The 27544-nt window shown below is 45.6% G+C and overlaps 1 protein-coding gene across 1 annotated transcript in view; it reads left to right on the top strand.

The window, feature by feature from the left end:
- Positions 1-27544, top strand: part of NUP205 (nucleoporin 205) — a 967082-nt gene that overhangs the window by 458763 nt on the left and 480775 nt on the right. The window lies entirely within an intron of this gene.

Raw genomic sequence — 27544 nt, 5'->3', positions numbered from 1 at the left:
TCTGTGGCAACTTTCTTCCTCCCCAAGTCGATAAATGAAACTACTGATTGGGTTTCAGTAAATATCTGGAGTCAATAGCACCGAGAGGCCCTCGGGGAAAGTGCAATTCACAAATGCGCATCCCACACAACGAACTCCAGAAGTGAAGAGACACCATGACCATAATAAAAAAAACCTCCCATCGCATCTTGAAGGACCTACCTCGGCGGCTGGGACCTTAGCGGGACGAGGAGCAGGAAGACTAGCAGTAGCGCCAGTAAGGTCACAGCCTTCATCCTCCCGGCCTAAAGAGATAGATCCCTGGAACACATGAAGCAATGCTGCCAGCAAGCCACAAGTGCAAACAACAAAGGGTCCCCAAAATGAAGCGTCAAACTTCTTCAAACAGTCTGACACGGCTTCGCGACCCATCATGCACAGCTGGCCAAAAACGGCTATGGCTCCCTCGCGCCCCTTTGGAGTTCCCACTGCTGTGTGTAATGAGTGCCAGCCGGAGGGGGGCAGCCGCCGAGCGAAGCCAAAGCCCAAGTTTCACAGAACCACTTTCAGCAAACAATAATTAGAAACAGTTGCACGCCCTGGCGGTTTATTTTGACATGGAAAGCGCCCAGTTCATAGCCTCCTTTCGGAAACTGTTTAATTCCTGATGTGCCAGAACTGCGTGTATTTATTTTTTTATCAGAAGCAAGAAGCTGGCGTGGGTTAGATATATGGGTTGTGTGTGTTAACAAAATAACGCGGTTCAAGTCCTCATTTGCCGGTTGGCACGAAGAGTCTTTCAAAGCAAATCCAGATCGGTAGATTTTCACTGAGTACAAGGAATATCATGTTTTGTAGCACTAAGGGTTTAGGGAATGGAATTGAAGAGCATATAAAACAAGCACAGCCGCAAACCACAACATATGATTTTTATTTCAACACAGAATAACTTTAGTTTTCATCAACGTTAACTGTCTGGAGACCTTTAAATGTGGTGACTGGTACTTAAGTAACCAATGTGTATAGCTTATTGGGTGAATCTTCATCCTCATAGCGTTTCCTGGATAGGCGCACACGCATGCGGTATGGAACATTCCTGATTCCTTTAGCCCAAACAGCTTTGTTGAGCCTGGTGTCTATGCGCACATCTGGAGTTCCCATTTCCTTTACTGCAAATTTACGAATTGCTTTCAGAGCACAGGGTGCACGCCGCTTGAAGCCAACTCCATGGATTCGTTTGTGGACATTGATCGCCAGCACAGCAGGCTACATGAAGGGTTACACCTGTGAAGCTTTACAGGGGTTAAATACCAAGAGGTGGCCAACTTAATGGCTGTTTGAATAGATGCTACATTACGTGCCGTACAGCAGGCCCGGTAATAGATATCCTTCCACTCCTTCGATTTGAGTTCCCTGCCCAACTCTCCCTCCCAAGGCAACTGGCCAGGGGACTTCTGAGTAACTGGGGTGCTTCGAGTGAGTCTGATGTCAGTCATGTGTCGCTATGTCTGGTCAGTAACCATTTCTCAAATGGTATGAGCAGCCTCTTCGCACCCTGCCTAACCTCGCGTGGAGTACCCAATGCCTGATCTGTAAATATCGGTAATGCTCCGTTTCGGGAAGTCCGCGATCAGTACGGAACTCAGCGAAAGGGCGCAGCCCAGTAAGGTCAAAGAGATGTCCTATGGAACTGCAAGCTTCAGTTGTCCAATGATGAAGTTCCCGGAAGTCCAGTCCAGGGGAGAATTCTGGATTTTGTAAAATGTGTGTGATGGGGGATGGGAACGCCGTGAGCCCCCTAGCAGTGGCAGTCATACCCCAAGCTAACAGTATGGGTCGAGTTACCTCCAAGAGGTAAAGTTGCGAGGGCGTCCTGTGTGTGGGAGGAAGGGAATTCCCCACAAGGGCTGTGCGGCAAGAGACCTGTCCATAAACAAACAGTGCTTCTCGGATTCGGGGTATCACCACTCCACTGGTGCCCTCATCTGAGCTGCCTACCAGTACGCCAAGAGGTTAGGGATACTCAGTCCTCCGTCAACTGGGTCTCTATTTGCAAAGTTGTGGCACAGCTGAGCTCTCTGGTCTCGTCAGATAAAGCGTTCTATATCCTACTGTAGTGCCCGTATGACCCCCGAAGGTGGCATCAGTGGGAGGGTGTGGAATAGGTAAAAAATCTAGGGGCAACAGCACCATCTTCACCTCTGCAATCCGGCCAGCCATGAGAGGGAGAGGGGCCTCCACTTTCGAAGGGAATCCCAAACCTGGAGTGCTGTGTAGTTCGACTGCCAGATGGCAAATATAGTAGGGGCCACCTTGAGGCCTAGGTAATTAATAGAGTTGTGGACCCACTGAATCTGGAAGGTGCACTGTAGGAGGTCCAATGTTTCGGGCTCTAATGATAAATTAAGAGCTTGTGACTTGTGCACAATGATCTGGAAGCCTGAGGCAAGTGCAAATCGGGCCAGTTCGTCTAAAAATGCTGGCAAAGATTCCCGAGGATGTTTTAACATTGCCACCACGTCATCGGCATACAAGCAAAGTTTGTGCTCCGAACCTCCAAAGCGCGCACCTTTAATGGCTGGATCATCTCGGACCCTTTGAGCCAAAGGCTCCATATAGAGAGCGAAAAGAAGCTGCGACAGCGGGCACCCCTGTCTAGTCCCTATACGAATAGAAAAGGCCGCAGAAGCCACACCGTTCACACGCACCGTAGCCGTAGGGCTCGCATAACTCTGAAAGATCCAATCAATTAAGCGTTCTGGGAGGCCGAAATGGACCAGGGTCGCTCGGAGGTACGGCCAGTGGACCCGGTAAACGCCTTTTCGGCATCAACCGAGAAGATCATGCCCTCTGCCGGGAAACGTTCTGATCGGTCCACCAAGTGGAAAAGCCGTTTGGTATTGTTGGAGCACTGGCGCCGGGGGACAAAGCCCAATTGGTCCGGGTCTATCAGATCAGGTAGGTGGCGGGAGAGTTTAGATGCCAGAATTCCAGTGAAGATCTTTAGATCCACATTAAGAAGAGATATGGGGATGGTAGGAACTGCAAAGGCGCGTATCTTTACCCGGCTTAGGGATTACCATTATTAAGGCCTCTGGCATAGAAGAGGGGAAGGTAGAGGAGAATGATGACCCGATCGAGTTAAAAACACATACTAAAATCGGAGCCAATGTCCCACAAAACTTTTTATAAAACCCGGAAGCTAACCCGTCGGGGTAAGGTGATTGGTTAAGTTTCAGGGGGAAAATCACCGAAATGACCTCCTCTAGGTCGGCCGCCTGGGCCGGAAGCAACTTGGCTGTAGCTACATCACGGAGGAAGTGGGCCGGTTCGGTCTCAGGCAGAACCTGGGCTGTATATAACGTTTCGTATAAGTGCCTAAATGCTTACACAAACCCTGTGTCTTCCCCACACTCTCCCCCCCTCCCCTGGGGTTCCCGTACATCTACAATTCTGTGAGCTGGTCTTTGTGCCCGGAAACGGTTTGCTAGAAGGCAACCGCATCGATCTCCCCCCACATAAAAGGCATGCTTGAGGCGAAAAGCTGCATATTTAGCCCGGGCGACGTCCAACCCCACTAACTGTGCACAGGCCGCCTTTAGGAGCTTCCAAACTCTGGGTGCTCCAGTTCTTTGCTGGATGCGCACCAGCTCAGTAACCTCGTTCATCAGGTGTTCCCGTTTCTCCCATCTATCCTTGTTGTCGGCCGACGCTATGAAGTTTTTACGGACTACCGCTATCATCCCCTCGCATAGTCGTCGTGGAGATGTCGGGCGTTTTGTTTGTAGCTAGTCAGTCAGTCATGCTCTTTTGAATGTGTTGCACCACTGAGGGGCGTTGAAGCATGGTCTCACGGAGACGCCAGAAACGACGGGTGGTACGCCGCGGGGGCAGGGTCAGAGAGAACCTCAGCTCGTAATGGTCAGACAGGGGGCAGGGTAGAATCTCGTGCACCTGTTGCATCAGGGGGTCGGAAGTAAAGAAATAGTTGAATCTTTCGTACGTTTTGTGGAAATGTGAGTAAAACGTGTATGCCCTGGAGTTGGGTTGTCAAAGCCTCTGTCAATAAATGCTTCCGGTTGTTAGAAAGAGCCGCTGATTGTCCCCATCTTTGCCCAGAGCGGTCCATATCGCCCTCCAACACTAAGTTAAGGTCCCCCCCCAAGCACTATCGTTGTGTCCGGCAGGCTTGTAAGCTCCTGTATAACAGTTGTAATAAAAGCCTCCTGCCCACTATTGGGAACATAGACCGAGGCTATTGAAAAGGTGTGCGTTTCGAGGGTGAATGTGTACGCTAAGAGCCGTATTTTAATTTCAGCCTGTTTACTGTCAATGTGTCTGGGAAACCTGGAAGAAACTAAAATAGCGACTCCTACTGTTTTTGAAGTAGCGGAGGAAAACATCTGGTGGGGACACAATGTGTACCGCAGAAGACATAAGACTAGGATCTCAAGCGTACTATAAAGTACATTGCTGATTCTTTGAACGTAGGGTGCATGACTAAGTAACAGGTAACAAACTCTTAGTGGGAGTCGGAGGAGAAAACACAAAAACCCGAAGCAAAAAAAAATTCAGGAGAAAAAACATTTAAATGTGTAGTTTGTAAAGTGCTCTGATATCCCTTGGGATCTGGTCCCCCCCCCAACCGGACCAGCCTATGACAGCCGGCAAAGCCCATTCGGAAAGCGGGAATTGGCACCTTCAAAGATGTAAATCATTCTGCGGTGTTGGAGTCATCTGATAAGGACTGGAGGACTGCCGAGCATTCCTTGGCAATGACATCTGGATCTGTGCGTGAGCCCTGCGGTGAGGCTCCAACTCGGTGCCAGCGGTTGTCAGCCCGATGTCTGGAGGTGGTAGGTTTCTCTGGCCTGGCAGGATCCGCCTCCGGAAGCCGAAGAAGAGAGGACGCTTCATCAAAGGAGCGTATCTGGCGGAGGCTGCCTTCCCATTTAAAGATGAGACAAAACGGGTGTCCCCTGGAGTAAGAGACCTCTTTAGAGCGGAGAAATTCAGTGACGGGCCGGATGTAGTGTCGCTTCTGTAGTGTGGAAGCTGCCAAGTCCTGGAAGAGAAGAGGCCTGCAAGAGCGGAATTTAATGGTATGATTGACCCATTCCTCACGGAGAATGCGTTCTTTGAGCTTGAAGTCGTGGACACACATCCGGATTTCTGGCGTGGATATCTGTTGGTGATCTCCTAAGTGCCACTCGTTGCGTCCGGTTGAGTGGAATGTCCTGGTCTGGGAAACCTCCCAGAATATGACGGAACAAGTCCACAACAAAGGCCTCAATGTCTGGATCTTCCGCCCCCTGAGATACCGTTCGAATCCTTATATTGTTGCAGCTGGAACGGTTTTCTAGGTCCTCTGCGTGCGATTGAAGATCCAGGTGCTGGTCTCGTAGTCTAAGGACCTCCTGTTGGAGCTGGGATACCTCTTAATCACTGGCGGCCGTCTGGTTTGCTAGGTCGTTCACTCGCTCCCCCACAGAATCTATATATCCTTGCGCATCTCTCGGATTTCAGCTGTGAGGTCTTTATTCATCGTATGGAACCTCTTGTGTGGTCTGCAAAGAGGGACTCCAGGGTGCTGAGCGTGACAGGCCCCCCCAGGTTTCTCTGGTCCCTTCCGGTCAGCTGCCCCTCCAGAGTGCGGTATTGTCTCTGCTCCACCTGACCCCGCCTTGAGTAAGAGGTCTCTAACAGACCGGTCTTTACTGGCCCTGGCTGCGGCAGTCTGAATCAGTCACCTCACCCTCCTATGGCCAGGGGGCCGATCGCCAGCCGGCGTGTACTGCAGGGTAGGTCTCGGCTTCCAACTCGCAAGGGAACCCCAACAACACCTGGGTCTGGCTGACGGTGACGAGGTGTTGTGCACCAATGTTTCAGTATAATCTCTAGGGGATCGGATTGCGCTTGGTGTAGCAGGGGGCTCACCTCGGAAAATGTATGCTCCCTGTGTCCAAGTTGCAGTTCGCTTGAGTTGTTCACCTGGCCAGGCCAACCTCCAGGAATCGCGGTGGCCCGTGGCCGTGTTGTTGGGGGGAGGCGCTCTATCTATCGCACCTGAATGGGCGCTTACAACACCACAGTCGCTGGGTTTTACGATCCGCTCCCTCCGGGATAAAATGCGCTGCGGTGAGGCCTTCTACCGCCACCTTCTGGGTGCCGTTAGGCCCCGCTCTCACTGAGCCCAGTCCGTCACCAAACACAGGGGACTCCATGCGGCACCAAAAGTCTCTGGAGACTGCTTTCCATTCTCACTCAGCTGGGCGCGATCAGTTGAGCCGTGCAGTCTCCCGCAGCTATGAGGGCCGCTCTTCCCCCTTCGCCACTTTCGGGCCCAGACTCTGCAATGCCCCGAATTCTCTGTCCCAGCGGCTCTTCAGGCAGTCCGCAGCCGCGATGGCTATCACGTGGTCAGGCCCCGATGTCTGCTACGTCGGAGCTCCAAAACAGGTCAGAGGTGCCAGGGCAAGTTGTAGACTCCAGGGGGCTCTGTTATCACAGCTAGGTAGGGTCACTTGGGGCAAAGCTATGAAGGCCAGACCCGGGTTGCAGGTAGGGTGACCAATTGGCATGGGTGCAAATTCAGGACAGTGAGTGTAAAAATTCAGGACAAAGGGTCAAAATTCAGGACATAAATTTGTGACAAAAGGTACATGTTACAGACACATCAGAGGAGGTTGCGCAATATTACATAAGTAAATAGACAATCTACATAAGTACAAGTCAAAATAAGTTTATATTAGATTGAGAGAACTTTGCACTGCATCTATTGTGTGCCGGATTGAAATTTATATACCGGCGTTTGCATATTGGATGCACCTGGGTAACATGCGTAAAAATGAAACCTCCAACCACCCCAAGAGCTTGGCCCCTGGTGAGGTGAGAAGAGCCCATAAACAAAAACAGTTTGCAATGCCCTGGGCTCTGGCAGGAGCAGTGGCGGCTGGTGACATTTGCAAGTGGTGTGGCGTAAAAGTCCTTGATGAGTGCCCAGTGGCGAGCGCAGCGAGGGAACCTGAACGTCATTAGGGGGGCTTTATCTCTCCCGAGAAAAGTTTGAAAAAAGAGTGGGCAAATGATGCATTTTCAGGAATATTTGAGAAAGCAAGAAGGTTAATAAAGCAATTGTGAAAGTGTAGTTACTGCATCAATAAACAGATTTCATATGATAATGACGTAGGAAGCTGCTTATTCAGTATAACCACATATCTGTTAGTCTGTCTGATATGGCTGCCAGACTTTCTCTTCTCTGGCTCCTCTCGAGCCCCAGCCTCTATCTTTCGTCCTGCCAGGTCCTACTGTGTTTGCGCTCTCCCTTATCTCCACCTAGTTCCCAGACAGTCAACCCCTTGTTCTGCCTGCCTGTGTTCCCTTGGTTCCAGCACACTGCTTGTATGCTAGAAGTCTCATGTGGTATCATTTGACACCTTTGCATTGCTCATATGCTCCCTCTCCTCCTGATGCTATGTCGCTCTCTCTGGACCATCTGCCTCCTGTGGTATCCTTTGACTCCAGTGCTTTAGTCCTGCAATCCCTCCTCCCTGTGCTCTCTCCTTCATTGCACCCCCAGCCTCCTGCAATCTCAAATCTCTGATCCAGAACATTATGTTAAGTGAATTCTTCAGATCATTCTAAAATACTCTGTTCACAACAAACGCACACAAACTCTTGTACATGCAAAGAACTATCCAGAGAACTGTCTGACAAACCTGCAGAACCATTCCTACAGTGACATAATTGATCTACATTATCCTTAAAATTCTCTGTTCACAACTCCCTTACTCCACACAGGCATTCAATTTTGTGAATCGCAAAAGTGCCGTGTACGTGAGGTCTTTCCACACCTTTTGCTAGTGGGATACGCTAGATGCACCGTGGGATAGACTACCTTACATCATTCCATTTTGTTAGTCCGTCTTCTTTATGAAGCCACACAAAAGAAGGCAACAGAATGGTAGGCAACAACAACATCAAAATATAAAGAAGAGTAAAATAAGTGAAAGCAACATAATTAAGGAAACAAGGCAGTGAGGACTCTAGCTTTTCATTAACCATACCAACATAAACATTCCACAGTGTTACTTCTATTCAGTAAGATAGCTGAGCACATGCTGCAGTGACTTACATAATGACCTGCAAGTAATACTTCAGCCACTTTGCTGGTGCCTTTCAGCGTTTCACCCTTTCATGTATCCTAAAATGACTATCAGTGGGGTAATAGAAGCTATATTGCACAAAGCTCATGACACAATGCCATATGTGGTGCAGGCTATATAACACCATATTATTATTCGGGTTAACATAAGCACATTTTGTTGAACCTGCTTGTTTAAGGCTACCACTTTCAAATGTTACCAGCCGCCACTGCCTTTGTCTTTGCTATTAGTGACGTCGCAGACTAAGCTGCTGTTACTATGCATTGTATGGAAAGCACTGCATGGTCTGATGCCTAATTACCTTTCTAAATATTGTACTCTAACAATAGCACAGAGATGGTTATATCTGCAGCTGATTCAAAACTTGCTATTGCTTGCTGAGCCCAGATGCCAATGTGTACTATACAGAGTGATTTAATTGTGTGTGTTCCTTTAACCCCTTGTATGCTGGTGACGAACCCCAGCCGTCACGCTCCGCGGTGCTCGTGTGCTGATGACGGCTGGGGTTTGTCACGGCCCGCCCTGTTCGTTTGTTTACCGCACAGCGGCGGAAACTGGCCAGCAGCGAAGGGGTTAATAATAGCTGTTGCTTATTGGAAGAAATTATGTGAGTGGCTGCATTTTGGAGTTGTTGCAACTTATCAAGCAAATAGCTGCATACATTAGTTAAGGCTTGACAGGAGAGTGCATAGGAGATAACTAGCACTGTTTGTTTCTGCTAAAAAATGAGAACTGTAAAGCTCTTACTCAACAAATAATTAGATGATAAAATCACTTGCAAATGATAAAGACTGTTCACATAGAGTAGCTGAGAGGTTTAATTCTGCCATCACAGGCACCTGCTAGTTATCGTTGTCTTTTATATATTGTTAACACAATATTACCTTTATGTGTGTCCTGCATGCTCACCCTCGTGGCTGCCTGTTGTATCCAAGGAATGACAGGAGAAGGAAATACACTTAAGGATTAAGTTTAATTAAGAGTTTCAAGTACAGCATAAGATCCATCAGAGTGCACATCCAACAAGCTCCAGTCTTCAACTGAAGATCAGGAGCAGAACATTCTACCATAACCTAGCAACCAGATGCTAGGATGCAAAACATAGGAAAAGCATTAGCAATGAAGGAACATAGGATATAACACACCTCCTTTCCCACAATAAAACAAAACAAATTAAAACAAACAGATAAAACAAAAGATGAAACAACAATTTACAATTGGAAAACATATCAGGTAATGTAATCATTCAAATATTTAGGTGTAAACTTAACTCTAGATGATTTTGAACAGGAAGCAGAGACCTCAGAAGGACCTAAGGCAATTTCATTTATATCTAAAGAAGTCGAGTTATTATCATCAGAACTGGTCAAAGCAGTGGATTGAAGGGGTTCTTCCTCATGAATATTAGGATTGTCAAACAATGACAGAGCCCCATCAGACACATTGGAACTACATGAAGGAAGATTACATGGAGACAAAGCGTCAAGGTCAACTACATTGGGAATAGCGTTTGAACCTGAAACATCAACAGAAGCAACGTCCGAGCCCTTCACTTTTGAAACGGCCCTTTTACTCCACCACTTACCACCAGTAACTTTAACAGCATGTTTGCCGATTTGAACAATAGATGTCTCTGGATAAAACTTTGAGCCTTTGGCCTTACATGGTCTTCGGATTCTAACTTTGTCACCAACGCTTAAAGAAATTTCTTTCACATGTTTATCCAGATCATATCTGACTTTGGACTTGAGCTGAGCAGATACAACCTTATCTTTGACAAGATCAAGATCAACAACATCTTTACCTTGAGATGTTTTGCTAACAACCCAACCAGGGGATAACTCATTAAAGGATTGTCTCCCTCTTAATAAGAGGAAAGGTGTCACCCCAGTGGTTGAGTGTGGTGTGTTGTTGTACGACCAAACTCTGTCGCAGACAACATCCTGAACACAAAGGCTAGATGAAATAGCTAATTGGACTGCGTCCTTCAGGACACGATTCACTCTCTCCACTAAGCCGTTGCCCTGTGGGGAGTACAAAGCAGTGGTAAGGTGTTTAATGGCAAAATTATCCAAAAAACTATTCATTTCGTAAGATACAAATTGTACCCCATTGTCCGATACTAAGAACTTGGGAATTCCTTCGGACTGGAAAAGTTTCTTAAGACATTTTATGAGGTTATGAGTATTAGGTTCTTTTAAAAACTCACAGGCAACCCATTTGGAGTGATAATCTACAATGGTGAGTATAAATCTGAAACCCTGGTTTAAACCACCAATAGGCCCTAGAAAATCCATACCTAATTTCTCCCATGGACTGTCAGGGAAAGCAACGGGACACAAGGGTTTGTTAACAGTCCGCAATGATTTCTCTGCGTGAGAACACTCACTACAGCCATTCAAGAAGGTATCTACACAGATGTCCATCCCTGGCCACCAATAATGAAGTCTCAATCTTTTTTTTGTACTTGTGATCCCCCCATGACCTTTGTGGGCAATCTCAATGATCTTGTCTCGAATAGAAGGAGGAGGGATGAGGGAAACACCTCTCAAAAGGAAATCACCCTCCAAACTTAATTCATCCCTAACCTTGGAAAAAGGAAGAAGATCCTTATCAATAAGATTTTCTCTAGGCCAACCTTCAGCAATATATTTTTTAAGTGTAAGAAAAGAAAAATCCTGCAAAGACTCTTTAATCCAATCGGATTCAGAAACCACGTCCTTTGCTAAAACTAGTCCATCCAAAAGATTAACTACTACTTCTTTGTCATCAAGGACAGGAGAAAACTTCAAAGCACTTGAAGGACACCTAGACAAAAAATCTGACGTGAAGTTCTTTCCACCAGGGATATGTCTCATGACAAAATTAAAGTCATAAAGCTTTGAAAGAAGACGACTCAATCTGGGGCTAGCATTCCTTAAACCCTTGTCATTCCAAATAAAAATCAATGGCTTATGATCTGAAACTAATACAAACTCACGACCCCAAACATATGTGGAAAAATGTCTAACTCCCCAAACACAAGCTAAAGCTTCTTTTTCGATGGTACTATAATTTCTTTCAGAAGAGGAAAGTTGACGGGAAGCAAAGGCAACAACATTTTCCATCCCACCATCAGCTTGACTCAGAACAGCACCTAAACCGGTATTACTAGCATCCACTGTAATAAATGAGAGGGAGTTCCCATCAAACGGTTTGAGAGCCGGGGCATGTATGATCAATTCCTTTAAGGAATCAAAAGCCACTCTATGTACTTCATCCCACACAAATTTGACATTATTCCTAGTAAGTGACCTCAAAGGCTCACTAACATGTGCAAAATTCTGTACAAATCTGGAATAAAATTCACTCAAACCCAAAAATGATCCTAATTGATCTTTGTTAATGGGTTGAGCGCAATCACGAATGCCTTGTAAAAGATCATGTTTTGGAGCGATGCCTTTGTGAGAGATGGTATGGCCAAGGTATTCAACCTCACTAAGGAGAAATTTGCATTTCTGTTTTTTAACAGTCATGCCATGGTCACTTAAAATACCAATAACTTGATCAAGTTTGACAAGATGTTCTTCCACAGTGTTAGTAGAGATCAAAATGTCATCTTGGTAGGCTAAGACGTCACGAACTTCCCCAAATAACTGAAACATTAGTTTCTGAAAAACTGAGGCCGCTGAGGCAAGACCAAAAGGTAACCTCAGATATCTAAACAGACCAAAAGGAGTGTTGAAAGCAGTTAAGTCTTTAGATTCTTCACACAACTCTATCTGGTGATAGGCTGCTCGTAGGTCTATGGTAGAGAAAACCTTTGTGCCTCTAAGCTGAGCTAACATATCTTGAATACGGGGAAGAGGAAAACAATCTACCTGAATATTTTTGTTTAGAGCTCTTAGGTCTACACATAGCCTGAGTTCATCACAGTTCTTCTTAAGTGCGACTACAATTGGAGAAACCCACAACGAAGAGTTGATGTTTTCAATGACTCCCTCTTTACTCAGTTGTTGAAGATGAGTCTTCAGTCTTTCCATAATGCTTAGAGGAACATGTCTTACCTTATGAATTACTGGAACAGCATCAGGCTTCAAAATAATTTTATGTTCGTAGCCTTTAACTGAACCAAGATTGTCAGAAAAAACATTGTTGTATTTATTTATGATACTTTCCAGAGAAAGTTCTTCAGTGACCAGAGCATTAATATTGATGGAACGGTCTAAAGAAATGGGATTTCTGGTACCAGGTCTTAACACTAAAGGGAATTTACCTTGATCTCTCCAACCCAAGACATTATAACCTTTTTTTGAAACGTAGATTTTGGCCTGAATAGAACGGTCTTCAAAAGTTAAACTGTCATTAAAGAAACCCATTAAATCAATGACTTTGCCATTAAATGCAACAGTACGTATATCGGGAGGTAGAAGTAAATTTTCGTCCCAATGTTTAAGAAACAAGAAATCCGCAATGATGGTAATAGGGGATCCTGAATCTACAGTGACCTTAACAAGAATCTGACCAATCTTTAGATCACATACTGGATCATAGATAGAAGGATCTTCATGATCATCTATCATATCAACAGACAACAATATTTTTTTTACAATCTGTTCTTCACATGTATTGGAATTATCAGAATCAGAGACTTCAAGGTACATTGTCTTGGACTTGAACTTGCAAACTGCAGCAAAATGACCAATCTTTTTACAATTAGTACATTGTTTTTTTAAGGCCGGACAGGAAGTTGAATTGGCAAGGTGTAATTTTGATCCACATCTATAACAAATGGGAGGTTTATCAGACTTTTTCCATTCAAGTTTAGGAGGTTGATTACGTTGAGAATTATTTTTTGAGGAAGTAGACGTCACCAAATCTACATGTGTAGGTTTATTATTGCCTAATTCTTTAGAAGCAAAAGCAGATCTTTCTATACCTCTGGCTAATTCTAATGTTTCTTGTAAAGAGGGATTACGACAACATAAAATTCTTTCCTGAACTTTGTTATTAAAGCAATTCACAACAATTTGATCCCTGAGCTATTGATCAATAGGGCCTTCGAATTCACAAGTTGCAGCCAAAATTCTCAACTCAGCTAAAAATATATCAATTTTTTCATACTCCCTTTGTTTGCGTGTGTAAAATCTATGTCTTTCGACAATTACGCTTGGTTCGTCCTTAAAATATTTTTCTAAACGAGTAATAGCCTCAGTGTACTCAGTCCAATCATCTGAGGGAGGTCTAACAACAGGGGGTTGATGATCAAAGATTCTTTGACCCTCAGCACCCAAGGCACTGTATAACATTGCGTTTTTCCTTGCAGCAGAAAATTTCACAGCATCTATGGCAATTATATAGCTATTAAAGGCTTTAAACCAATGGGACCATTTTATTTTTGGAGTACCTGGTTCTGGAAGGAAGGAAGAAGGAAGAACTGCAGTCTGTTGTGCCATCCTGGATAAATAAATAACAGTATCAAATAAGAACTAATAAGACATATTATTATTTAAAATTAACAAATGAGAAAGTTAACTGTAGTAAATATGGAAAGTAACTCCAGAGTTAACTGTGTGTATGAATATAAATGACACAAGTAAAGTCAAACTATGAAGTCAGCTGTGTGTATCAGCGTAGAAGAAAATGCACGATACACATTGTAGTAAGTATGCAAAGTCAGCTGTGTGTATCAGCGTGAATAATACACGTTGTGGTAAATATGCGATGTCAGCTGCGTGTATCAGCGTGAATGATACCACGTAGAAGAAGATGCACGTAGTATTAATTATGTAGTGACAGCTGTGTGTGTCAGCGTAGGAGACACACGAGTATGTTTCTCAATAATCGATATAGAAGACACGCGTTGTATTAAATATGCAGAGCCAGCTGTGTGTGTCAGCGTAGGAAACACACAAGTGAATTCAAATGGTAGTTTTGGATGAAAAGTAAGATAATTATAAAGTACCTTGTGAGTCGCGGAAGATCGTGATGTTGACGAAGGTATCTAAGCAACCGCAAAATGGCCGCTATGTTGTGCGTGCGTGATGACGTGTTCCTCACCGTCAAATCGAGATGACGCGCTTTGTTGTTGGAGAGAATGAAGGGCGAAGGAGAAGAAATGCAGCGCGCGTCGTTCTCGTGCTGCACAAACCGCCAAGGAAACGGTAATGGCGATTTTCGAATAGCGAGAATTCTACAAGGTAGAAGGCACTGTATATTAGTATTAACTTTATGAAAATTTTGACAAAATGAGTAAAAAGTGAAATGGGGATCATGTCATTTCCAGCAGCACTTAGTAAAATAAAATACGCTGCCGGGTCTGCCGCAGGTGCAATCAAGGGCACAATTCAAAGACAGTTAGGTTATCAGCCGCTGAGAAAAGTGAAGAAAGTTAATTTATGAAGAAAGTAAAATAAAATAATCAAATCTGGCGCTGGTGCAATCAAAACACAGTAGAAAGAAATAACCAGGTGCTGGTGCAATCAAATCACCAAAGGAGCTGACTTGAGAGAAGTCATGGTGAATTTTACTGGTAGATTATTTTACTGGTTGTTGTGAGATTAATAAAAAACAAAGTCAAATTAGGATGAAAGCTGAAACACTATATGAATTAGTGGGCAGCCGCTGGTGCAATCAAGACACACTGGGAAGTACAGGCGCTGGTGCAATCAAATCACAAGTAATAAAGTAAAGGCTTACTTTTATATGAAGTAAACGTTGTTCCTTGAAAGTACTCAGTTTGAAGCAAGTTGACAGAAGACTTAAGTTCATGGAAGAAGGTAAAAATATTGAATGAGCGCTGGAGTCTGATGAAATCTGTATAAAATTGAAAATCTTGAGCGTAGGTTCGCAGATAATGCTGACTTGACCACCTCGTCGCCAATTTATGTTGTATCCAAGGAATGACAGGAGAAGGAAATAAACTTAAGGATTAAGTTTAATTAAGAGTTTCAAGTACAGCATAAGATCCATCAGAGTGCACATCCAACAAGCTCCAGTCTTCAACTGAAGATCAGGAGCAGAACATTCTACCATAACCTAGCAACCAGATGCTAGGATGCAAAACATAGGAAAAGCATTAGCAATGAAGGAACATAGGATATAACACTGCCTCTTGGCGTTCTTGCCAAATAACAGTTGCTTATTGTTATGGAACTGATTGTAATTACCGTTATCCACTTATAAGGACCGTGCTCCCACCTAGTATCAAATCTGTGCAAAAGTCCATGTGTGTCAAACAATGACAGTTACCACCGAACAGTAGTGAAATTGTCATTCATCGGCATTCATTTTTGGAAAACTCAATAAAAATTACTTTAAATAAATTTAAAAAAAGTCCATGTGTGTGGCCTCAGGAGTCCTGTTTCTACAGCCCAGAGGTGTTCCCTAAGCAGTGGTGCCCAACAACACAGCGGATATAAAAAGCAGGACGTTTAATAACATAAACAGGAAAGCCCTGCATCAGACTGAAAGAGTTCCTTTTTTATGTGTAATTATCACAGTACATCAGTCTGTTTTCCATTGTATAGTGTGCCATTCTGAGATCTATCAGCATTATAACCGCACTGTCGTCTAAAAACGCTTTTGTGGCAAAATCCACAGTAACGCTTGAACTTTTTATTCATACCTCAGCTCTGCTGTCCTCTGCTGAGCAGTATTTCCACTGCACCCCTCAAGGAATAACTAAAATGGGCCTGGAGGAGATACAGCATAAACAGGAGTATATAAAGCTCCACTGGCCCCTGATTAACAGAAACCATTCATGGACCCCTTTAAAATGAAAGTGGTGTAGCAGATTGTAGCTGGTGACACCCACAGAGCAATACTGCTGCACACTAGATCAATCTGTGCAAAGAGCAGTGAGTGTAGGAGGAGGCCCAGCAAATGCTGTCACTGGCCCATTATCATTCTGTATGTGATAATTAGGCCGACATACAGAATGATAATGGGCTGATAGCAGCCTCTGCTCGGGCAGGGAGGGGGTGCTGCAGGCCACTGACCACAGCCGAGCGTGAGCTGGCCCCTGCAGTGAGAGTTACAGAACTCTCAGGCTGCTTGCCGGGGGAAGCTCACTGGAATGTCTGGAATTACGGACAAAAGGCGTCCGTGAAAGACTTGTTCACGGACAAGAGGCCCAAATTACGGGCAGTCCGTCAAATTTACTGACGGTTGGTCACCCTAGTTGCAGGGCGGAGCGGCGAGTAGACGCCATCTTGGCCACACCCCCAATTGCCAGACTTTTAAATCTCAGAATCAAAATGCTGTTTTACGGCTGGCGCTGGAAAAAAGCCCCTTGACCTGGCAGGGCTTAGCGTCGTTCATATTCCTGGAAGTAGACATTAATGATAAACCACACTTCTTTGAAAACCCCACGGATGTCCAATTCTACTGTAAGCAATACTCAGAGAAACAACGCACCTCCGTGGGGGGACGGGGGGTATACTCCAAAGGGAGCTCGCCGCCAAATGACCAATCTGGTGCCAGTGTGTACCTCTTCCCATTTGGTTGACTTTGGGATTGTGTATATCAATATGTCTCAACCCTGATGGTTCCCGAACTAATGCAACCGTGCTGCCCTTTTTTATTTTTTTTACTCTTAACAGGTGTTGGGAAATGTCACTGGGATGTAGCTATGAGATATTTGCCATACTTTTTTATGTTGCAACGGGTTGATGTGGCTTTACCAACCTCCTGGGGGGGCCCAGATCTCTCTCCCCCCCCCCCCCCCCCCTTCCCCCCCAATGTGTGCCTTTTTATTGCCTTTTGACTTGTGGGAGTTCTGAAGTTGGGAGATGTGTTTCTGTAAGGGATGTACTTGGCAGGTGGATGGGAATTGAAGGAATTGTTTTGCTAATTGGGGTTTTATGCTCTCTCTGTCACCTATCATGGTTCCATTGGTCGTGCTCTGCACTACATGACAATTGCACTCTGTGGCACACAAAGTTGACTTTCGACCATATGTAGACATCACATGTTAGGTGGCTAAACATGTGTAAGTGCAGACCGGTGCCACAGTACATTTCTGCAGGAAACACACTGTCTACGTGTGCCTCTGCTTGTGGATCACATCGCTTCTTCTCCAACTATAGCTCCTACTCGCAAGAGGTTTCTATATTAATACGCAAGACCCTTCCCTTCAAGCGCATGTCCACAATCACTCGTATGGGGGGAGGGGCAGTATTTACTTGGCGTCAACACCTCCCTCAGGCAGCCGCATACACTCATCATTCATGGCAACATAATACGTGGACGCGATTGGACTACTGGCTATTATCAAACACCCTCATTTCCTGGGTCCGGGATGTCTGGCACCTCTACCGCACGCTGGTTGTCTTGCGTATGCGCGTTTTGGGAGCGGGAGGGATCAAGCAGCATTGGTTGTTTTCCAACATGGCGCTGCAAGATGCTGTCTGTCGGACGGAGCTATGCACGGCAATAATGGAATACTTTGATCTCAATGACAGCTCTTCGTGGGAGGCCTTCATTGCGTACAATAGAGGGGTCTGTATATCCAAACATCTGGAATATTGAGGGACCTGCGACGCACAATATCCTGTTTAGAGAGCGAACTATCGGCATTAGACCGCGTGCAGCCTTTGGGTAATGCCCTGGACTATTTGAATAAGTGAGCGGCCTTGCTGGTCAATTATCAGGAAGCAGAGGAGAGAGAGGCACATTTTTATGGAAACTATGCCAAAGGCAATAGGTACAGAGAGGGGGGAATGGCAGGGGCGCACATTAGCTCAGCTACTGCGGCTGCCGCAAGGCCTATCATACCTATCCGAACTACAGGGCACAGACGGCACATACAAGCGGACACACTCTATATATAACGAGAGCTACTGACCTATTACACTGATCTATACATCTCCAAATAGACAAACAACTTGGGTGCCACCTCTGCCTACTTAAAAGAGGTGGCGAATGTTTGACTCTCAAATGCACAACAGCAGTTCCTCAGTGAGCCCTTCACCACCGACGCTTATAAACATCTACTCACACCCCTTCTATTAGAGGTCTAGGCAGAGGTGTTAAAGGCGGAAATTCTTTCCCCCACACTTAGAGAATAGTCCTACTCTTAAAGCCTGGGAAAGATCCACGGTGGTGCGGCTCATACAGATCCCTCTCGCTATTAAACTTTGACCACAAAATTTTAGCCAAGATGTTAGCTACTCGCCTGGCACTATTAATGGAACAGATAATCTCCCCCCGCAGGCCAGCTTTATGTCACACACATCTACTGCGCTGAACCTGTGAATTGTTTGCTTTCCTACACAGAATAAACCCTACGGTTCTGGTCGTGGCGGCTCTATTGGAAGCCGAAAAGGCCTTTGGGTCCGTGGAGTGGCCTTTTCTTCATGCCTTGCTGCGGAGGCTGGGGGTCCTGGTGGGTTTTGCGGCTCTCGTGCGCTCATTATACACACTACCAACAGCGCGCATCAGGGTTAACAGCACATTGACCGAGCCACTCCCCATTTCCAGAGGCACTAGGGAGGGATGTCCACTATTGCCACTTCTTTTCTTTATAGCGATGGATCCCCTAGTGCATCACCTCCAGGAAAGCCACTCTCATCGGGAATTGTAGTTTGTCTGGTCCTTTATTAGTGACCCTTTATGCAGATGATATTGTGCTATAAGTGAGGAACTCTACTAACAATTTGCCGCCGCTCTTGACTGAGGTAGATCGCTTCGGGTCTCTAACGGGTTTACATTTGGGGAAAGTCGGAAATTTTTCCACTGACTGAGGTACAGAACCGAGACAGCTGGGGGTTCCTGGTGGCCTGGTATGAGGCAGAGTCGAAATACCTGGGGATTTATTTAAATAAGGAAAGAGAACTGATACTGCGGCTGAAGTATATATAGCCCAGAGATAGACCAGCTTGGGGCCAAGGTGGAGAGTTGAATTCACCTCCTGCTGTCCATAGTGGGCCAACGGCATTATCATAATGGTGGTCTTGCCCCAGTTTCTCTATTGGTTCAATAACATTACCATTCCCTTAATGAAGGCCTTTTTTGCTAAAATACGCACTATTTGAACACGCTTCATTTGCGGGTGTAAACAGCTTCATATCAGTTGCAACACACTCATCCTTCCGTATGAACGGGGGGAGGGGGGATTTGGGGTTCCGCACATGCAACTTTACTACTTAGTGGCGCATGATACTGGTACCACCCCGATGCCCTTATTCCCTATGCCAAGCCTGAGAAGGATATAGTAGCCCCCACGCTGATGGCGGCCATCCTGTCTGGTGGACTGCCGCAGGACCAGAACGACGTACAAACTATGTCCACTACTTGCTGAGCATGGACTAGATTACTGAGAGAGACGGGTGGCACAACAGTTTATTCAGTATTATTTTCAAATTTTGTAACGTCACTTATGTGAACATATTTCATATAGAACAGGAAAGTCTCAGGGCCCGATGTAGGTAATTCTAAATTACCACTTCTAAAATACCGAATCATACTGATTCGGTATTTAAGAAGTGGTAAATTAGAAGGGGGGAAATGTAGGTATTTCAGATTCGGTAAATACCGAATCGGTAAAGCCCATTGATTACTATGGGCATTGCAGCACATAGAAATCAATGGTCATTACCGAATCGGTATTTACCGATTCGGTAAATACCGATTTTTTGCCAGGGTGCAGGGGGTGTCACTTTGACACCCTCTTGCACCCTGAATTCAGGCACGTGTGCCATGTGGCACACGGACAGGCCCTAAGGGCATGTCTGTTTGTCACATGGCACTGGTGTGCATGCACACATGTGCATGCACACCTGTATTCGGTATTTTACCACCCAAAAGGATTGGGTGGTGAAATACCGATTCTTAAAGCCCTGTGGCACTCTGACATGTGCCAGCTACATCTGCATTTACAGAATCGGTATTTTACCGAGTCTGTATGTACCGATTCGGTAATTTTACCGAATCGGTAAATACAGAATCGGTAAAATACCGATTCTGTAAATGCATGCCCTACATCTGGAAACCGTAATACCGGTCGGAAACGGCCGAATTCGGCTGTTTCCAGCCGGTATTAGGGCACCTACATCGGGCCCTCAATCTTTTGATACAAAAATGTTTTTTAATCCAATTGCAAAGTAATTAATCAATATTCAAAATCCTTATCTGGCAACAAAAAATACTACTGAATTTGTCTACATTTCTCTCAGTAGCAACCATACATCTTTTGCGTGTTGTACATATGGGTTAACAATACACCATATTCCAAACTTAAACAGATCAGATTCACATTGTCTTTGAATATACCATACAGTGCATTCAATATAACAAAAAGATGTAATCGGACGATATTACATCTTTTTGAGGAGCGTGATGACATCACCAAATGGTTCATAGCCTGTGAGAGTGCTTGTGACATGAGAAAGGTGAAGAAACCTCTCTGGGGGGGGGGGGGGGGACTGTTCTCTGGTAACTGCAGAGACAGGCTCCTGACCCTCTCTGGGCCAGATCCTGGGTCATATGACATCATGACAAGAACTCTGATTCAGGGGCGTGGCTAAGCCGGCTGCAATGGTGGCAGTGTTTTGCTGATGCTCCGGGGCAGACTGAGATTGTGTCGGTTTCCCAGCGTGAATCCCGACTGCAAAACGGACGTTTACGGACCGGACCTCACGGGGAATCCAGCACGTTCATCCCCAGCTGTTACACTGTGGGTTTCGAGCACATCGCAGCCTTTCAGGAGCCTGTCATTGGAGGAAAAGATGGTGGCCACCCGGGATCTCGCCAGTCGTCCCAGCACCCAGGCATCCTACAGGGTTCCAGACCCGGCTGCCAATGTGTATGGTCGGCGGAGCCCGCTACAAAGTTCGTAGGCGGCCCCGCACCTGGCAGTAATAGTCAGCCCACCCGCAGCCGCGGGCTGTCACTCCGGGCATCGGGAGACCCTGAAGGGTCTCGGCAGCGACCGCAACAGTGAGCAACAGCGATTGGACGCAGTGAGACACGCAACGGCTGAACGAGGTCAGCGAGCGGAGGTGTGCTTTCACATGGGAGGCAAGCGACTGTAAGTTGACCTTCTCCCCCCCTCTATACAGTAAGACTCCGGGCCGCCATCTCAGACGAGGTCACCCGCCCCTAACATAGCTTCCGGCACTGGTGACCGTTAAGCGTCTACGGGGAGAGAGCTGGGCACCGACCAACACTGGACGGATCAGCAGCACCCTACAGGCGGTGAGTGATATGGACTCTTTGAGCAACACTGAACATGGAGGAAGCCTATACAGAAGGAAAGATAAACAAACCCCTTTACACCCCGAAGTGTAACCTGCACGGTGCCCGCTGGGGCACACAACTGAGATGGGGTTGCCTTCAGACCGACCGGCAGAAGCGCTCGCTGGGTAGCGCGCAACACCTAGAACTTACCCCGGAAGAACCAGCGGCCCCAGGGGACACGTGATTCTCCCTGACCCCGCATGCGCGGACCCGAGCGCAACTGTACTGTGCGGGTGCCACGATGGGGTAGGCTAGAACCACACAGACAACTACGGTGCCGGAGACCGCACCCAAAAACATCCCATAATCCAAGGCAGGGTCCATACTGGCAGCGACCCCCTCTGACATATCCACATCGGACAAGCTTGACCGAGTGTTAGAAGCCATCAAACTTTCTCGAGTGCCAATGGAGGAGAGGCTAGGCACTTTGACGACCGACCCCTCCCTAATCAAAGATGACCACCGGAAACTAGATGATAAAGTCAACTAAGGGACTTAATAAGATCATGGTGGACTAGCAGCCTGCAATGAAAGACCAGCAGAAGACGATTCGGGATGTCCTACACCGCCTGTCCATAATGGAGGAGTGCGTGGTGGACCTGGAGGGTCGGTGCAGATGCTGTAACATATGGGTGCTTAGATTACCGGAGGGGATTGAGGTACAAGACCCGGTGGGTCACATGGAGGCATGGCTGTAGTCCTTTACAAAGTCACAACAAAGGAGAGGGGTCCTACTCTGCCAAAGGGCACAGGACACCAAATAGACTGCAGTCTAAAAATTATAATCCCTTTGTGAAAAGATCATACCACACCACTCACTACTGATAGCCACAGAATTTGATACCACCTCACAAACATACATGGGCCAATCAATCAAAAAACACAAAAGTTTATTTCTTATCCATAAAATATTAAAACCATGCTAAGAGCTATTCACTCTAATAAAATCAAAATCAATACAATATCTCGCAATGTTTTTCTCAATTAGATTACAGTTGCTCTCTATTGTCAATCTATTGCCAATAATGCAAACAGTAATGAAGTGCAATAAGGACAACACATTATTTTCTCATATTATGTTTGAGACCTTCCATTATACACAAACTTATACATAAAAACAAAATATAGATAAAATTTGACCAAGAAGCGACGCATTTCGGTGGAAAAAGCGGTCCAACCACCTTCTTCAGGCACAATGATCACTATTTTTTTTTTAAAAAAATAAGTCCCAGCACTTTCAATCTATTAAAGCAAGGGAGAGAATGTATTCAAATGTCATGTCATTATACATTTTACACAATGCATCTCAGTAGTAATAAACAATTATAATTTACGATTGTGGGCCTCACGCTCGTTCTCAACCAGTGGTATACTAAACACCATTTTGAGTTTACCCTTCAGGTCTAACCCCATTGTCGGCACATATCACAACCAGATCAACTACTGTTATATCTTAATACAAGTGGAACTGTGAGCACTCAATCACTCCCATTCGCTCACATACAACGGGGCACCCACCTCCGCTGATTTATATGCTCATTAACTCCGGGGTATCACCTCAATCTGTGCCTTTCTAAATCATCACTGACTTCAGTAAAAAATGCTGTTATTATAGGGCAATTGTCACCTACAGTATATCTTGCTGAATTTAATTAGACGGGGCACCCACCTCCACTGGTTTTTAACTTCATTAACTCAGGGGTATCACTTCCTTCTATATGTTTCTAGATTATCACGGGCTTGGTCAGATATGCTGTTGTTGATGGGAATTTGTCACCTACTATCAGTCTTCCTGATCTTGCTTAAACATCTGTCTATTACTTTTATACTCCAATTAAAACCCTCAATCTCTGATATGTTGGTACCCACCTTAAATTAAAGTATTATAATGCAAGAGTCGTGGTCTCAACTCCATAGCGTTACCATCTATAAAGAGAAACAGTACAGCATAGGTCAACTACTCAGCCATACAGCTACACCTCATTGGTTTCGATCGGTCTAATAACCTACCTATGATTATGCAGCAGGTAATCCCGATTGTGGTGACGACCAAGAAGAGGATGCCTTTAGCCTTCCCTCAACAAATATTATCTTCAATATGCACTCATTTTTACGCTAAGAAAAATTGAATAAAAACATGTTATATCCACTTTCTTATTTGATTTTTCCTCTGTGCTCTCATATCTACTGTGATTTTGGTCTCATTTACCTGATGTAGATTAAATCTTCATGTAAAGAATCTTGCACGATTTCTCTTAAAAACAGGTTCCTCTTTGTAATACTGTTCCTTATTCCGAGCCAACAATGTTAAAATTGCGCAATTTCAGACGAGTCAATGTCCTGCATATCAAAAACATATATGTATGTATATATAAGAAGACTCACCGCTCAGAATCGTGCGTGTTTTGAATAACAATACAAACAAAAGCTGCATCTTACAATTCATTTAGAGTCATCTCTTTTTTTCTACCTAAACACGCTAACAAAAAAGGAATATTATTACAAAGGCGGGACACCCCGACCGTTCTCCTACCAGTGGGTCCACCAGCCATTTAACTATCCTGCTCCATGAACCAGACAGTTATTTATATATATATATATATATATATATATATATATATATATATATATATATATATATATATATATATATATAATCAGTATATTGCTGTATGTTATATACGAAATAAAGCGGTATATCATGCCCGACCTGACGCAGTATAAATTCATGCGTAATGCTTTAAAATTGCCCTTGGTAAAAAAATCATCCATTTTGTTAATTCACCCCTAAATGTATGCTAAGTTGCCATTATAATTAAAATTAAAAAAGCCTGTGGCTCCTAGTCCACTAAGTGAAAAACCAAGTCTCATTGTCGATAGCGATGTGAGTCATTCTTACCGGGATTTATAAACCTCCGTATCTCCTCCGACTCCGTCTGCTTCACGAGTCAAACGGCATCTACCTCTAATAATCTCGTCAATGTGGAGCACGTTGCTTCCGCGTTGTGGGTCGTAGAGATCGAAATAGGACTATTTTTCAGAAACCGTAATCCACAGTCTTTAACCCCTTCGATGCTGGTGACAAAGCCAGCTCGTCATGGGCGTTACCTGCGCTGCGCTCATGACGAGCTGGCTTTGTCACGTAAGGCTCGATTTTGAAATTTCAGCGTACAGCGGGACAACCCGCTGGCGCGCATGCGGTTAAATGGTGTATGTCGGCCGATTTTAAACATGCCACAAATGTCTATTTATTATATAATTTAAAAGCTGTTTCTTTTAATCGGGGCAATAAAGCCTGTTATTAAAAAATATATACTACATAGAAAAAAGTCGACTAGCCACTACTATCAACAGCTACCATATATAAAATTTTGTAACAACAAAATCCAATGTCCCATTTGGGAAGCATTGCCCATGAATATTCCAATTTCAGTTTTTATCAAGTAAAACCTATTGCCTAGGGATAAGGGCTATTACTTTATCAGTCTGTCCCATTCTTCTCTTGTATTGAGCCCCTGTCTAATAGTATTAAAGGTTGAAATATACCATTGTTCTCTTGCCATACTTTTTTCATCTGTTTCCACCCCTTTTATTAATCCAAACTTTCTCTAAAATGAACAAAACAAAATCTTTCTCTTTATGGCCCATTTCACTAAAGTGTGAAACCAGAGGTTGACAAACCGTTTCACAAATGTTATCCTACGGGAGGAAATTCACTTAGCAGGTAAGTTATGTTAATGATACTTTTTCTTACTCAGTGCTCGATCCTAGATTCAGAACTGGGACATTTCCTGAAAATAGTTGAGAAAATGTGTTTTGGTTATTCAGCTGATTTTTAAGGAATATTTGTAGTTTTTAAAAGATGACACTTAGAAACTTTTTGGGAGAAAAAGTGTCAATGTTATCCTATAAGGAAAAATGAGTTATCGGTCTCGAGGTAAGTAATCAGTCTTTTTAGTTAGGGTTCTGGGGTTAGAATCGGGGGTCTCCCAGGGTCAGTGATGCACTGTTGTTGCACCCTCAGCAGCACTCGGAGGCCGGGAGCAGGGTGTTGAGGCCCAATGTTATTCTATGGGGGTTAGGGGGACTCCGGTCTGGTGACTGCTGACAAGCAGGTCACCAGGTTGTGGGAGCGTAGCTCCTAGGGTTAAGCTCAGGGCGAGTTGGGGACTAAGGTAGCACCAAAGAGGCACCCTCAGCGGCGCTAGGGCAGCCGGGTGCAGGGTGCTGTTTTGAGATCGGGTGCCCTGTTGATTTCAATGGAGATTCTTCGGGACAAAGAAACTCTGCAGGCTCAGGGACGAGGATCTTCTAGGAGCGACCAACACTTTGAGGGGTAAATAGGGATGTAGAGGGTTGGTTAGGCACCGCTGGGTTGGGGACACAAGGCCGTGGGGCGTCTGGTGCAGGGGTGCCTTGGGACGTTGGAATTTCTTACCCACTCTGGTCGCGGTAGGGGGGGTCCTCTGGATTGAGGCTGCAGGCTTCGTTTGGAGGCTTGAGGTAGGTCAGGGGTCGCCGGATCTCGGGTCAGGATCGCCATGGGGACCTCCTCGTGGTGTTTGTTCACTCAAACACGGGCCGGGCTCAGCGGTTGCAGAGTGTGCTGGATTCACGGTTTCTGGCTAGCACCAGAAGCTGCAGTTTAAACACGTCCGGTGTTCACGGGAGAAACAGCTTGGAAAGTGAATGCAGGCAGGTCCTCCGGGGTTTTTGAGGTTGCTGGCCGCTGGACACACCAGGGTTTCGCAGGAGCAGGTTCGAGAGAAGACAGGCCTGTAGGGTTGGGGCCTAGTCAGTGGGTGTTGTCCTCTTGTTAGCTCTGCACAGCTTCTCGTCCTTCTGTTCTTGTGGTTGCTGGATCTGAGGAAGGAAGGTTTAGGTTGCCCCTAAATACTAAATTTAGGGGCGTTACAGGTAGGTAAATGTCAGGGAGCAATGGGAGCCTTTCCTGGGGTGGGTACACCCCCTATTCTGCCACTCTACAGGAGCCTGTCCCTGGTTGGCTGGGTCTCCCCATCCTCAAGATGGCGGGGACTCGAGGTTGTGCTTCACCTCGCCTCCCCCACCTTAGGCGTGGAGTTGGCAGAGTTGGGCACACCTCTCTTCCTCACTTTGTTTTTCCCGCCGTGTCTCCCACTCAAAGGGGGGTGGTAGAACCTGTGGGGACCAGTTGCTGATTACAGCAAGTGGTCTAGAGGCACTCACAAAGGCGGTATGCCTTTGAAGCGTCTCCTTCGTGAACACTGTCCATCCTAGTGGAGGAGGCTTGGCACCTAGTCCCAGGATGTGCATTGTCTCAGGCCGCCGAGAGTGGCAAGCTCTCGACCCATGGGTCCAGAAACATGTCTGGTGGTGGCAGCCACTCAGTCAGGTCACTGGGAATTGGTCGAATTTCAGGGGGCATCTCTAAGATGCCCTCTGTTGTGCATTTTACATAAAATTCCACATTGGCATCAGTTTGGGTTTAATGTGCTGAGAAGTGTGATACCAAACTTCTCAGTCTTCAGTGCAGCCATTATGATACTGTGGAGTTTGTGATGACAAACTCCCAGCACCATATACTCTTAATGGCAGCACTGCACTTATAGTGCCCAGGAATGGACCTGGGTACTGTAGGGGAACAGGGCTCATGCACCTGTACCCTCACCACTGGAATTGGGCACCCAGCTAGAGGGGTGACTGATGGGTGCCAGGGCAGTTGTTTGTGGGCATGGCACACAGGGATGTGTGCCATGTCGACTCTTCACTTTGTTCTGCACCAAGAAACTCAGCCTGCAAAGGCAGTGTGTGTGTGTGTGTTAGGGTACAGGGCCTCTAAGGGTGGCACAATAAGTGCTGCAGCCCTTAGGGGCCTTCTCTGGTCACAGTGCCTTGGGTACCTGTTGTACTATTTACCAGGGGCTTACCTGTGGCCAGAGATGCCAAATGGGTTTAGTCTGCAATGCAGTTTTAAGGAAGGATCACAGGCCCTGGGTACCTGATTGGCAGGAGTCCAGGGCACACTCAGTCAAATCACATCAGCAATTCAGTAGAAAGTGGGGGCATATCATGCAAGAAAGAGGGCACTTTCTCACAGCTAGCATCTTTTTTTTAAGGTTGATAAGGGCTTGGTCGCTTTCTCAACACGCCAGACCGGTTTACTTTTGCCAATGCCTGTTTAGTATCAGTGCTATTTGACA

Source organism: Lissotriton vulgaris, chromosome 1_2, assembly GCF_964263255.1.
Source record: "Lissotriton vulgaris chromosome 1_2, aLisVul1.2, whole genome shotgun sequence".
Taxonomy (NCBI): Eukaryota; Metazoa; Chordata; class Amphibia; order Caudata; family Salamandridae; genus Lissotriton; species Lissotriton vulgaris.
This window is presented reverse-complemented; position numbering and strand designations above follow the sequence as displayed.